At 38.6% G+C, this 15,758-nt stretch overlaps 1 non-coding gene across 1 annotated transcript; it reads right to left on the reverse strand.

The window, feature by feature from the left end:
• Nucleotides 1-7,737: 7,737 nt before the first annotated feature.
• Nucleotides 7,738-7,844, reverse strand: LOC145013645 (small nucleolar RNA R71). The gene has a single exon (XR_013665193.1). It is a non-coding gene; the product is annotated as a small nucleolar RNA R71 (small nucleolar RNA).
• Nucleotides 7,845-15,758: the final 7,914 nt, after the last annotated feature.

Below are 15,758 nucleotides of genomic sequence, written 5' to 3' on the forward strand. Positions count from 1 at the left end.
TCTTTTGTTTGTCTCGTGAAGCTTTCAGTCGTTGTCGGATTTGGATGATCTTTCGGTGGTTTCACGGATGATTTCAAGACCAGTGAGAGTATTGTTGGGGACTCGACCCTTGGCTAGCTACGTGTCTGCTACCTCGACCCAGCACAGAAGGGGTCTACACTTACGACCGTAGAGGGCTTCGAACGGGGCAGTCTTGATGCTGGTGTAGTAGCTGTTGTTATACGAGAACTCGATCAAGGGTAAATGGGCATCCCACGACTTTTCGAAATCGATGACACATGCTCTTAACATGCCTTCCAGGGTCTGGATAGTTCTCTCACTCTACCCATCTGTCTGAGGATGATACGTCGTACTCATATCCATCTTAGTTCCAAGAGCTTTCTGAAGGGACTGAAAAAACCTTGAGGTAAACCTTCTATCTAGATAGAAGATAATGGACACAGGCACACGGTGCATTCGGACTGTCTCTTGAACGTAGATTCACGTAAGTCTTTCCACCTTGAATGATTCTTTAATCGGTAGGAAGTGAGCAGATTTTGTCAATCGGTCTATAATTACCCAAATGGTATCGTACCCACTCATAGATTTGGGTAACTTGGTGATGAAATCCATAGTAATCATCTCCCATTTTCCACTCAGGTATCTCGGGCTGCTGGAGCAAATCCGAGGGATTTTGATACTTGAACTTTACTTTGGCGCAAGTCAGACACTTGCCCACGAAGGTAACGATTTCGGCTTTCATGTTTGGCCACCAGTATAGTTTCTTGAGATCCAGGTACATCTTATCCGAACTTGGGTGAACAGAGTATCTGGTTTTGTGAGCTTCGTTCATGACAACTCCCCTAAAACCTCCGAACTTTGGGGTCCAAATTCGATCCATGAAACAATATACTCCGTCGCCTCTGATCTCAAGTTTCTTATCCATTCCCCTCAAGGCTTCATTCAATACGTTCTCTGGTTTTAGGGCTTCCGACTAGGCTTCTCGGATTTTTGCGGATAAGTGGGAATGGATGGTCATTGTCAAAGTCGTCGCCTTGTTGCCTAAGATTTCTTTTCGGCTAAGGGCATCTGCTACCACATTGGCCTTGCCGGGATGGTAGCGGATTTCGCACTCGTAATCATTAAGCAGCTCTACCGATCTCCGTTGCCTCATGTTTAATTCCTTCTGATCGAAGATGTGTTGTAGGCTTTTATGGTCGGTGAAGATCGTGCACTTGGTTCCGTAGAGATAATGTCTCCAAATCTTCAGTGCGAAGATTACTACTCCTAACTCCAGGTCGTGAGTTGTGTAGTTAACTTCGTGTGCCTTCAGTTGTCTCGATGTATAAGAGATAATCCTTCCTCTCTGCATAAGCACACAACCTAAGCCCTGATTGGACGCATCGCAATAGACAACGAAATCCTCTATCCCTTAGGGCAGGGACAGGATAAGTGCGCTGCACAAGGTTCAATTTAACGTTTGGAATGTCGTGTCTTGCTTTTCACTCCAACAAAAGCGTACACCTTTCTGTGTCAGCGTGGTAAGGGGTTTGGCAATTATGGAAAAATTCTGAATGAATCTGCGATAATAGCCGGCGAGACTCAAGAATTGATGGATTTCTGTGGGTGTCTTCGGTACCGACCAATTCTCTATCGCCTTGATTTTGGACGGGTCTACGTGTATAAAATCCTCACTTACCACGTGACCAAGGAAAGTCATCTTCTGAATCCAGAATTCGCACTTGGAGAATTCGCGTACAGCTTTTCCGATCTAAGAGTTTCCAACACTAACCTCAAGTGTTGATTGTGATCTTCTTCTTTTATGGAAAAGAAAAGTATGTCATCAATGAACACGATAACGAACTTGTCCACAAAGTGGCGACACACGCGGTTTATCAGGTCCATGAACACTTTCGGTGCATTGGTTAGATCGAAGGGCATCACTACGAACTCGTAGTGACCATATTGAGTCCTGAATGTTGTCTTGGAAACATCATTCTTGTGAACTCGTAGCTGATGGTACCCTGATCTAAGGTCTATCTTTGAGAAGTAACTGGCTCACTGAAGTTGATCGAAGAGGTCATCAATTCGAGGAAGAGGATATCGGTTTTTGACGGTCAACTTATTCAGCTCACGGTAGTCTATACACATCTGAAAGGATCCATCTTTCTTCTTCAGAAATAATACTGGGGCTCCTGAGGGTGGGGAACCCAGTCTAATAAACCCTTTGCTTTGTATCTGATTAAGCTGACTGGATAACTCCTGCATTTCTGCTGGCACTAAGCGATATGGAAACTTGGATACAAGATTTGCTCCAGGAATTAAGTTGATGCGAAACTCGACTTGACGTTCAGGAGGAAATCCCAAGAGCTCTTCAGGAAAGACATTAGGAAAGTTGCAGACTTCGGGGATGCTTTCGAGGTTTATAACTTCCTGTTTCTCATTGATTACATGAGCTAGGAATGTGTAACACTCCTTTCGCATAAGCTTTTGAGCTTTGATGCATGAGGGTTTGGACAGAGGGAAGATTGAGACGGATGGCTTTTTTGTAACAAAGGATATCAGCATGATTGGGACTTAACCAACCAATCGATTCGGAATGAAGTGTACAAGTATCTACCATACTTGTAATGTTAAGTGAAGTTTCCTGAAAGCCTGGTTATCCTTGAAAAGTACATTAGTTTAACACGTATACATACATATATATATATATATATATATATATATATATATATATATATATATATATATATATATATAACTAATAAGTAAGTAGTAACCTAATTCCTAAGGAAATTAATTCACTAAGTTCTTTATTACTTAAAACTAAATCTACATTATCTAAGTTTGTGAGTTCCATAACCATACGATAAACTAGATATGGCAAGAAGAAGGCCAATATCACTTTATGACTTTTGACACCCGTAGATCTACCGGTCCCATTGTAGCTAGCAGCAAGGTGCAGGGTAGTCAGCCCCGTATAGATCTATACACTCATGTCACATTCTCTCTTCAAGAGATTTTGGTTACAGGGGCAGTCCTCCACTCGTGTATCTTTGTGGAGTGTTACTAAGGACGTGTCTCCAATCTTAAGAATAACGAATTTACAAGTAATAATACGGAAAATCCTGTTTTATGAATGGCATGAAATCATTTTTGAAATATAAAATATAACATTTTATAATGAGTTTCACAATTAGTTTGAAAACTAACTCTACAAGTTAAAAGGTTGGTTAATACGGTTTTCTATGTTAAAAGCATACTAACATATAACTATAACATACGGAATAATAAGTTTTGAGTACAAGTTTCCTTGTACTTTTGCTTGTATCTCCCCCCCCCCCCTAAAAACATGAAAAACACGGAAAATGGTGTAGGGGTATGAACTCACTAGACGAGAATGTGTCGTGTAGGATGCTAAGTGTCAGTTTAGGGCTTGAAAAAGCGTGAGGATCCTATGTAACATGAAGTGATACATAATTGTATCTAATTAGACTTCCAACCACTAATTAAGCAAGATAATATACTCCAAGGCACGAAAACACTTTATCTCAAGTGTTAGGAATGATACTGGTTGCATCTAAGGGGGTGTAGGGCCTAGTTATGGAGTTTGCTCTTCAAGAGTAAACTCTTAGGGGAGATTTCGGCCCATAGACAATATCCCCATGATTTTACGGCCGTAAACTCATGGGTGTAGTGTTTTTGGTTGCTCAAAGGTCTTATATTGCACAAAGGGAAGGTTCTAAGGTTGATTCAATGGCTTAGGAAGAGACTAGGGATTCAATTGGACCATTTATGGGAGTTAACGGCTGTAAACATAAAGTTTACGGCCGTAAAATTTTACTTGTCCCCTCACTTCATGTTTTGATGGTTTTAGGTTAAGCATAGATGTTTCTAGTCCATTATACAAGTCATGGAGGGAAGTTAGGGCACCATTTGACCTCCCTAAGGCAGTTTATGTTGGGTTTTGGTATAATACAACATCCTATGGTGCACATACAACCCTAAATACCTTGGATCTATGTTTTCACTAATTATACATGCAAATGGTTTCCAAGGCATTAAACCTATAACTAGAATGCATTTGACATAAACCATATAATATACTAGTTAGGGAAACATACATTTTATGTGGCTTGAAGTCTTGATGTATTTGACCTTAAGAGCTTAGCACCAATAGTATGAAATGCCTCAAATGGAATCACAACACACCTAGGACAAAGGTGGCTCTTGAGAGAGAATTCCATGCACCAAAACACCTCCATATTTCTCTTAGAAAAGAAGTGGTGATTTTGGCTATGGAGTAACCTATTTATATGTAGGATTCCAAGGGTCATGGGTATAACCCATAATCGATACCCATGGGTTTTATGATCCATGGTTCATGTGGCCCAACTCTTTATGTATCCATACATAAACTTGGTCCAACATGGATCATAAGCCCAACACATATATATATAACTAATTTTCATAATTACTCCCCATAGATTTAATTAGTCTCTTTTGATCACTAAATTAATTCTTGATCGATACTAATTAAAACATATGATTTCATATTAATATATTATAACTTATAATATATTAATAAACCATAAATAACCTTCTCTCAAAAGTTCATCCTAACAAATTGTCCTGATGATATGCAACCTAAATGGACCATGCTACTCTCGGGTCAAGTACATACCAATAATAGTTATGGGCTTAGACATTTAATCCAACAGTTTCCCACTTGGATAAGTCTAAAACTATTATTGCAAGTACGACTTCATAACCCGACTAGCAATCATAGCTCTTAAAGTCGCTGTCGAACTCTGAACAAATCAATGACGCGTCCATTAGATAAGGGATCATATATTCCTCCATTCTAAATATCATATGGACTGGGACATGGATTATAATCATTCTCTCTATCCATTTGCTGTTTCCGATTTCCGATTTATGACGACTGACTAATTGAACAAATCAAATCAGTCCTGGCCTGGCCGAGCACTTCCATTTGTCATCATCAAATCATCGAGGGGCCCACAGATATCGCTTTTATCCCGAAGGTAAAAGGAATGGATAAACTTCGACTCATATGGCTTGTTCTACTACTTATTGAATCATACACAAAGGCACGTTTTATAGCGACAAGTTACCAAATGCGTTTTCGTGCAATCAATGTACAACTAACTCATAGTAACAACTCATATCTCTAGGTTTGAAGAATATAAGATTTATCGTATCATGATCACTCGTGATAAAATCCATGAAGTGATTCCAATGAGCGCGGGTTGAATCCAATACTCAGAACTTATGAGCACTCATGAGTGTTGTAGCCCTTTGTCCAACATCTTAGACCTCTACAAGCCAACCCATGATAGTCTATATTCATATCTACTTCCAACATATGACCGACTTGGATGGTTTGAATAACTTAGTCATTCCGAAAGAATAACCTAGTTTATTCTGGAAGTCAAAACATGCAAAATGAAACACAAAAATAATTGAATCCAATATGGTATCAAAACCTATGAACATAAATAAAACACCTTTTATTTATCACCATATGATTACACATTATTCATTGTATACTGTTTCAGCTATCAACTATATTCTTGAATTTAAAACAATATTTGTCCCATGCTCCAAGCATGTACACTATGTTTTCTAAACACTAGTCATGTCACACACCAAGTATGCATACTATGTTTGTCTATGACTGATATGTGCATATTTAGTGTGTATTAAGTATAGTTTTTTATTCATATATTAGCTAAATTATCGCATATTATGGACAAAAGGTACTTAAAAGTGTTAAATTATGTTTTTCAGTCCAAAGATGAAGCTCGGAAGCAAAAGGAAGTAAGAGAAGCAGTTAGGAGCTCGAGAGTGGAATGAAGAAGAAAAACACTAAAAAAAAGCTTCTACTCGTCGAGTCAGATAGCTACTCGACGAGTCCGGTCGAGGAATCAGAAGGATAATGATTCGGAAGTCCAGACAGTTATCGCAATACGGGGAATGTGAGAGCGGCTCGACGAGTCACCACTTGACTCGACGAGTCGGATCGCTTATTTAAAGATAACTTCACAGATCGATTAGAAAAAAAATTCTGGGCCGATTCAGAAGGGTTTTGCTGCGATTAAGAAGCCAAAAGAACCCTAGAAGTCGACAAAGAAAGCTAGAATTCAATTCCGGAAGTAATTAAGGCACAATTTCATCATTCTACTTATTATTTTGTTTTGTTAGTATGATTAAGAAACTTGAACTTGTTTGTTTGCTGTTATTTACTTTAATTATGAACTAAAATCTTTAGACTTCTGTTTGGGGATACAAAGTTGACAATATGGTTTGAGTGATTGGTAGGATTAATTCCAAGTTGGTGAATTTTTGTTATTTTAGCTTGCTAAAGAACCTTGTGTATGAATAATAATTAATTTTCTGTTAACAGGAAGATAATTGATTAGCATGAACATCTATTGATTATTGACCTCATATGATATGTGACCACTATACTATATGTCTAGGATTAATGAATATGAAACTAGAATTAATAAGGAAATTGAGTAAATTCATGTGCAAGCTTGTAAGATGACCATCAAACAAGAGGCTAATTAAGAATAATAAATTAATTAGCTATTGCAAGTCTAACTTAACCCGAATAATTAATCTAGTAAATATAATTAAATTAAGCAATTGGCCACTGTTTGAGTTAGTTTATTTGCTAAGGATTAGGGTAGTGAACATGAACCTAATCACTTGAATCGGTAACCAACGAAAGAATTAATCCATTGCACTATTACCTTGAAATCAACCATAAAGTTAACCGAGTTAAACTAAACAGAAGTTCCTTTCCAATTATTGAATCTAGTTAAATTGTTATTTTCTAGTCTTAAATTAGCTATAGCTAGTAAGTTTCTAGTCTTGTAAAACTAGAGAAAAACCCCTATTTCTTAATCAACATAGATAGAATTAGTTTTTAATTTAATTTGCCGTTCCCTGTGTTCGATACCCTGCTTATTTAGCTATACCACAATTGATAGGTTCACTGCCTTTTATGTGTTATTTGATAATTAAAGTAGGTTTAAAACTAAGTGAGTTTTACACACATCAAGTTTTTGGCGTACGCCTCTGGTTCCCCCTCTTGAAGATCTGGAAACTGCATTAAGAAGAAACAAGGGCAAAACCGTTGGAGAAACCGCTTCTTCAAAGAACTCACCACTCAAAAACCTCAAATCCGTTTTTAGCAAGAAAAGGAGCAGCAAATCAGGAGCATCCAGTGCATCATTGACAATCGAAGACCCGATCCAAAAAGACACCGAGTACGAGACCGAGGAAGAAAACGAGCACACATACGAGCACACATCCGAGTTTGAAGACGATTTAGCCACCACTATGGCTAATATTGACGAAATCCCCATAGGGGAATAGAAGAAGAGGATGCGTGATGACACCGGCCCGGGACTTGTGCAACCCGCAATTCCCGCTACCGCTACTTTTGAACTAAATGGCCATATTCTCGCTCAACTCAAGGAGATTCCTTTTCATGGGAGAGATCATGAAGACGTCTATAAGCACTTGGATGAAGTAAATGATGTGGCAGATTACTTCTATGTACCCAATGTGCCTCGCGAGATCCAGCTACTACGTATGCTTCCTGTCACATTTAAAGGAGCTGCAAAAGATTGGTTAAAGTCACTCCCTCCCGGATCGGTTACCACATGGGCCAAGATGAAAGAAGAGTTCATTGATCATTTTTGCCCACCTTCCAAGATAGCCAAGCTAAAGAAAGGCATTGCCAACTTCGAGCAACAACCCGGAGAATCTCTTTATGAAGCTTGGGAAAGGTACAAGAGCCTACTTAGAAATTGCCCGCACCATGACCTCAATAGCCAACAAGAGGTCTCCATCTTTTATGATGGAGTTAATGTCACCACAAGGCAACTACTCGATTCACAAGGCCCGCTCACCAGAAAGCCCCCTCCGGAAATAAAGGAATTAATTGAAGAATTCTCTAAGCATTCTAGAGAATACCACAATCCAAGGAATGAAGTGAGTCGTGGAGCAGTAAACTCGGTGAACGATGGCATGGCGACGGTAATAGCTAAACTCGATAGCCTAGACCGAAAATGGATCAAACAATCCATGCTATTAGGGTTGGATGCGAAAATTGTGGCGGCCCCCATCTTACCAAGGATTGTGATCGAGACGGAAATGGAAATAAAAAGGCTCAATTATTTTATTCCAGTGGCGATAGATACGATGAAGACTGGAGGAAACCGAAGAAGGAATGGCTCCCATATGAAGAATATAAAAAGGCTAAGGAGGAGAAATACAAACAAAGGGAGAGGGGATATTATCAAAAGGAAGAGCCGGTGACGGAAAAAAAGGCAAATTTAGAAGATATACTCACAAGGTTCATAACCGCGTCCGAGAAAAAACATAATGATCATGATGTAGCAATGAAAGAAACCAGAAACATGTTGAGGAATCAGCAAGCATCCATTCTCAACATTGAGAAACAGCTTGGACATCTTGCACATCAAGTGAATGAAAGAAGACCGGGCCCACTTCCGAGCAACACCGAGCCCAATCCAAGAATGGAGAACGTGAGCGTAATAACCTCCAGCAGTGAAGAATAATTTACAGAAGCACTAAGGATCTCCAAGAAGAAGGAAGAAAAGGTAGAAGAATCGGAGCCAGCCAAACCCGACCCGACTCGCCGAGTCACTCCAATGGACTCGACGAGTCCAGGAGAAATTGAAAAACCTATCATTTCTTCGATACCTTATAAGCCTCCACTACCATACCCAACCAAAGCCATGCCTGCAGAAAAAGTTGAAGCATACAGAACCTTTATGAATCATGTTAATGCTCTACAAGTTAATGTGCCATTTGTGGAAACAATACTTCAAACGCCTAAATACTTCAACTTGCTTAAGGGCCTTTTTGCTGCTAGGAAGGATTTGGCTGAAGTCGCAGAAGTATTGATGAGCGAGCTACCTAAAAAGAAGGGTGATCCTGGAAATATGGTGATTCCATGCCAATTTGGTAATGAGGTCTTCACACGAGCATTAGCTGACTCGGGGGCAAGCATCAATATGATGCCTTTGTCATTCTTTAAGAAGTTGAATTTACCAGAACCAAAACTGGTGAAAATGAATATCCATTTGGCGGACAAGACAATAATTCATCCACAAGGCGTTTGTGAAGATCTCCTTATAAAAGTTGACAAGTTTATTTTCCCAGTAGACTTCATGGTTGTTTATATGGAAGAAGACCCCGAAATTCCAATTATTTTGGGGAGATCTTTCTTGAACACCGCATGTGCTTTAATAGATATATGTGAGTCTACATTGACATTAAGAGTGGGAGATGAGGCTGTGACGTTTAAAGCTATTCCAGAAATCAAGCAAGAAGAGGAAAAGATTGATGAAGTCTCAATGATCCAATTGGATGATGAGATATTAGAACAAGAGCTTGCACGTTTGCTAAAAGAAGACCCAAGCAAGTTTGTGATACACTTTGAAGAAGAAGGAGATGTTAACAAGGAATTGGATGAATTAGAAAAGCTACTGGAAGGAGCCCACTCAGAAAAAACCCAAGATTTTATGGAATTCGTACCGACTCGCCGAGTCACTTTAATGGACTCGACGAGTCCAGTCGATTTGGACAAACACTTGGCCGACTTAGAGCTGCATGTTACTAGTTATTCACATACCTTGGATTTCGATAATATACAAGATTATTTAGAAGAACAAACAGCAGAAGGAGGAAAGGAAAGGAAAGTTCAATACACCGATGTAGCATGTGTTGATACAATTCATTTCGAGGAATGGTTAAGCACTGGAACGAACGAAGAGATAAAGGAAAGGAGGAAGGAAGCTGATCGCCTATTCACTACTAAACCTAAAGCACGGACCATTATGAAATGTGAAGTTATTAAATTTAAAGAGAAGGAGGTTCAAGAGACGGTGAAAAAGAAGGGGGTAATGAAGAAAAAGAGGAAAAGGGAAGCCCGAGCAGCTGAAGATGAGGCAATGAAAAGGAAAAGAGATGCATTAAAAAGGGCTTACAAGAAAAAGATCCACTCTTACAAGACCAAGTACAAATCACAAAAAGTTAGGCGTGCATTCCCGATGCTCGAGGATGACAAAACGTAGATGGGAAAGAGTCTAGCTAATGACTCCTCAAAAAGAAGCGCTTAGTGGGAGGCAACCCGTTATATAGAGTTTGCTTTCTTTTACTTTTTATTTTTATTTTTATTTTCCCTTCGTTTTTTGAATCTTAATCTTCCAAATCATCGGACATGTCTGCTTGAGAGAGTGCATAGGCTAAGTGTGGGGTGAAATGATTTACAATAAATAACAAAATTTTGAAAATTATGCATTTTTTTAAGCGACTCGCCGAGTCTGACCACGATTCGACGAGTCCACATGGATTTCAGAAAAGAATTGACTTCACGACCAGACTCGGCGAGTCTGACCACGACTCGACGAGTCGGTATAATTTAAAGAAAAAAAATAATTTCGAAATTAATTTTACATTGGGTAAGTAGGGTTTTAACCCTAAGAATCAGTTTTCACAAACCACACTCGTCGGGTGCCGTCACATTCATTCTCTCTCAAGCATTCATCATTCTTCTTCAAGTTCTTTCAAATTTCTCAAGCCCAATCCAAAAAGGTAACAAATTTCTTCTTATTTTCTGTTAAGAACATGACTATAAGGCTATCTATGGTAGCAATTTTATGAAAAACCCGTTTTTGAGAAGTACTAAATTTCTAGGGTTTTAATTTCTCATGAATTATGTTGTTTGAATGCTTATTTTGGCCTTAATACATCAATACTAAGTGTTTAGACAAAACCCTTGACAAAATTTATAGGTTTTATGGTCCAATTTGTAGTGACCCGTCGACTGACTCGTGCAGGTTGCGCGACTCGCCGAGTCGGGTCTGGACTCGACGAGTCCAGTCGAGTTACAGATAGAAGACAATTTTTAATTATATTCTGTGTTTTCTGGGTTTTGTGTATATGTTTTGCAGAAATCATGTTCAGAAGGGGACAAAGTTCAAGTGGTAACCAAGGGGAGTTTCCATGGCTAAACTTCCCACAAATTGAGTCCGCTTCAACAATGCGGAAATGGAAGAAGAAGTTATCTGATATCAAGAAGAAGGAGGTTTATGTGCCAAACAGGATTGATTGGGAGTGGCTGCAAAGTGTTCGATATGAGGAGGAATTAGCTCCTTAACATTTGAAGGAGTTCCAACATGAAGGCGAGACAATGGTCTGTGACGGGTGGAGCCGGGTCTTCCGTATACAAGAGCCAGTTTATTTGGAGCTTTGTTTGGAGTTTTTCTCCACGGTATCTTTTACCGGGGGATTGGATGTTTATCACCTGGCCAACTTTAGTTTTTGCCTTGGGGGCGAGTATCGTCAATGCTCGGTGGTGGATCTTGCGTGTCGACTAGGGATCTACGATCAGCCCTTGGTTTCAACAAACATCTTTCGGGCCTTTTTGGCACACACTCATATGGTGTTCCCCGGTGGAGTTACAAGTACGGGCTGGTGGAATACCATTGGAAATAAAGTTTACATCCCAAAGTCTGCACAGGAAGGGAGCATCCAATCCCCAACTCACCGCCTCATTCACTGCCTTATTTCATCCACCATCAATCAAAGAAGAGAAGATGACAAGGTTTCCAACCTTGATGTCTTCTATTTATGGAGCATAATTACACCCGGCGTCTTTTGCAACATTCCTTGGTGTCTAGCTTCATACCTTTCGGAGGGTGCGGTCAAAGATCGCAAAACCTCCCGTATTAATGGTGGGATGCTTGTCACCCGATTGGCTAACTCATCCGGGTTGATGAACCGCGGTGCATGGAACTTCATGACATTGATCCCTACACCTCCATTCAATCCCATTCTTTTCCGACGAGCGAGGATAATTGAAGATTATGGCGGTGATCATTATGCCATCCCAAATGATGACCCCGTTGTTGGTCCCGAAGCACCGGGAAGGAGGGTAAGATCAAGAAGAGAGCGGGATGTGGAGGACGAGCCGCCAGTGATTCCGGTCGAGAATGAAGACGTACCAATAGATTGGTACAATGTGGAGATGAGGCGGATGCAGGATCAAATGGCGCGGGGGTTGAATTTTAGAAACCAATCCCATATTCGACTTTTTGACCACTTCAATATTCCACATATTGATGGTGGAAATTACCCATTTATTCCATTTTAGGATGAGGTGATTGGTGCGAGACGAAGTGGAGCCGGAGGAAGTAGAGCCGCGGATGATGAGGAGGACGAAGATTTATTTTTGTGTTTTAATCAAACAATTTTTATTTTCTGTTTTGTTTTTATTATTGTTATTTGGTGTGTATGACTTGTTTGAGATTTTATTTTGCTTAATGATTGTATGCTTTACTTATTTTTCAGGATTGGATTAGGAATGCTTGCTTAGGAAGCGTTTAGAGTTATAGTGAATGGATGTTATCACGAGTGAAAGCGAGTCAAGGAAGCGGAACTTTAATGTCAAAGTGTCGAGTTCGGTCCTAGGGGTATGAGCAATTGAGTCCAAACATGAGGAAGAGTTAGAGAAGTTTTTAGAGGCTGTAACAGTTGTAAAATACCAATTTTTTCCGTTCAGTGGCCTACTTGACGAGTGCACTTAACTGACTCGACGAGTGGCCTTGTATTTCCACATATTCTGAGAAGGCGCGCTGGTACTCGACGAGTCGACCATATGACTCGACGAGTTGTTCAATTTTTATACCGACGGACTGCGGATTTGATGCTGCTACTTGTACCACTTGCTCACTTATTCTTCCATATCCATTCTTGAAGATCTTACACTGATTTCCGCATATTTGGAGCGACCTACACGACACGAGACACCCAAGGCATGGATGAGATGTTACCATGTCTAAAGTTGATTGAAGTTGGAGCTTAAATGAAAGTGATCAACCTATCCACTGCTATCCCAGGGGAGTTTGTTCCAATTCCCTCTTTAGTTTCTTTTTATGTTTTTATGCATCATATGCAATGAGGGCATTGCATCACATAAGTGTGGGGTAGGGGGTTGGTTACATAATAGTCAATTTTAAAAAATTTTGCATACCAAAAATATTACTTAGGATTTAATTTAGAAAATTTTGGTAAAAAAAAAAAGTTAGGATTCCATGTTAGGATTGTGTTGATAATTGCATGAAAACCCAAATGTTTAGTTGAGACTATATACGTTCTAGTGCATTTGTGGCTTCCTTATTCCAGTGAAATCATGGGACAAAAACACGAGCTTGCTCAGCCTGAGGGATGCAATATGTTTAGCAGCCTAAACCTGAAATGTATCCAGGAAAATTTTTATCGTTAGCCAATAAAGGTTGAGATTGAGCGCCCCTGCTTAAGCATGTAGGGATTTGAGTGACAAAAGTGAGGTATACATGTAAAAAAAAAGAGAGAATTACAAGAAAAGTTGTAAGAATTTTGGAGCAAATGGAGTGAAGATCTAAAGATCAAAATTCCAAGAAATCCAAAAAGTTGAAGATACCAAAAGTCAATACAAGATTGGTGAATTCAAAGATATCAAAGATCAAATTATCAAGGAAGTGAAGAATTCAAAGAATTCCATAGTGCTATCGAAAAGTTGTAATTCTAGAATATGTATGCTTGGGTTGCTCAATTAAAAATACCTTGAGGGTAAAGAGGTTTTCTGAGGATGGATTCGGAGGGTTGCATAAAATGAGCATAGTTCGGGGTGAGTGGGCGAATGTTTATGAGGATTGTTAGTATTTGGAGTATGGGAGGTTCTTTAGGAAAAATTTTAGACACAAATGCATGCGTTGCGGTCTTGGCATAATGGCTGGGTTAGATTGGAGTTGTTATACATAATTCTAATGTGTTAAAATTCAGTTTTGCTTAGGGGCAAGCAAAAGTCAATTATGGGGTATTTTGATATGTGCATATTTAGTGTGTATTAAGTATAGTTTTTTATTCATATATTAGCTAAATTATTGCATATTATGGACAAAAGGTACTTAAAAGTGTTAAATTATGTTTTTCAGTCCAAAGATGAAGCTCGGAAGCAAAAGGAAGTAAGAGAAGTAGATAGGAGCTCGAGAGTGGAATGAAGAAGAAAAAAACTAAAAAAAAGCTTCTACTCGTCGAGTCAGATAGCTACTCGACGAGTCCGGTCGAGGAATCAGAAGGATAATGATTCGGAAGTCCAGATAGTTATCGCAATACGGGGAATGTGAGAGGGACTCGACGAGTCACCACTTGACTCGACGAGTCGGATCGCTTATTTAAAGATAACTTCACAGATCGATTAGAAAATTTTTTTTGGGACGATTCAGAAATGTTTTGCTACGATTAAGAAGCCAGAAGAACCCTAGAAGTCGACAAAGAAAGCTAGAATTCAATTCCGGAAGTAATTAAGGCACAATTTCATCATTCTACTTATTCTTTTGTTTTGTCAATATGATTAAGCAACTTGAACTTGTTTGTTTGCTGTTATTTACTTTAATTATGAACTAAAATCTTTAGACTTCTGTTTGGGGATACAAAGTTGACAATATGGTTTGAGTGATTGGTAGGATTAATTCAAAGTTGGTGAATTTTTGTTATTTTAGCTTGCTAAAGAACCTTGTGTATGAATAATAATTAATTTTCTGTTAATAGGAAGATAATTGATTAGCATGAACATCTATTGATTATTGACCTCATATGATATGTGACCACTATACTATATGTCTAGGATTAATGAATATGAAACTAGAATTAATAAGGAAATTGAGTAAATTCATGTGCAAGCTTGTAAGATGACCATCAAACAAGAGGTTAATTAAGAATAATAAATTAATTAGCTATTGCAAGTCTAACTTAACCCGAATAATTAATCTAGTAAATATAATTAAATTAAGCAATTGGCCACTGTTTGAGTTAGTTTATTTGCTAAGGATTAGGGTAGTGAACATGAACCTAATCACTTGAATCGGTAACCAACGAAAGAATTAATCCATTGCACTATTACCTTGAAATCAACCATAAAGTTAACTGAGTTAAACTAAACAGAAGTTCCTTTCCAATTATTGAATCTAGTTAAATTGTTATTTTCTAGTCTTAAATTAGCTATAGCTAGTAAGTTTCTAGTCTTGTAAAACTAGAGAAAAACCCTTATTTCTTAATCAACTTAGATAGAATTAGTTTTTAATTTAATTTGCCGTTCCTTGTGTTCGATACCCTGCTTATTTAGTTATACCACAATTGATAGGTTCACTGCCTTTTATGTGTTATTTGATAATTAAAGTAGGTTTAAAACTAAGTGAGTTTTACACACATCAATGATCTTTACTTTGTGAACTAGATCAATTGAACATAACTTCAATGATTCTCTTTTCACACTCCCAAATCCTTACTGCAAATACAAGAATTCCAAATTCATGTCATTTACTGAAATCTGTTAGATTCTAAACTTATATGCGTTGATCCTCTCGTAATGATTATGCACAAAGTCAGACAGACTTGACAACAACCATTACAGAGAATTCCAAAAGAGATCAGCTCCTTAGAACCATCCTTCTTGCATTAAGTTTCCTAATCTTAAACAGATTGAAAATTCTAACTTTGAAACATTTCCAGATTCCATTTTGACTATCACTTTTAAACAAGAGTTGCCTCCTAACATATTATGTCAATATAGTCCTTCCAGAATTATCACTATACTTCCAACTGTCCTTGAGTAACCAATCTTTGGTAAACCTTAGATTGTCCTTGATAATTGTTTAATCCTTTTAGTC

Source organism: Lactuca saligna, chromosome 8 (genome assembly GCF_052625555.1).
Source record: "Lactuca saligna cultivar CGN05327 chromosome 8, ASM5262555v1, whole genome shotgun sequence".
NCBI classification, from domain to species: Eukaryota; Viridiplantae; Streptophyta; class Magnoliopsida; order Asterales; family Asteraceae; genus Lactuca; species Lactuca saligna.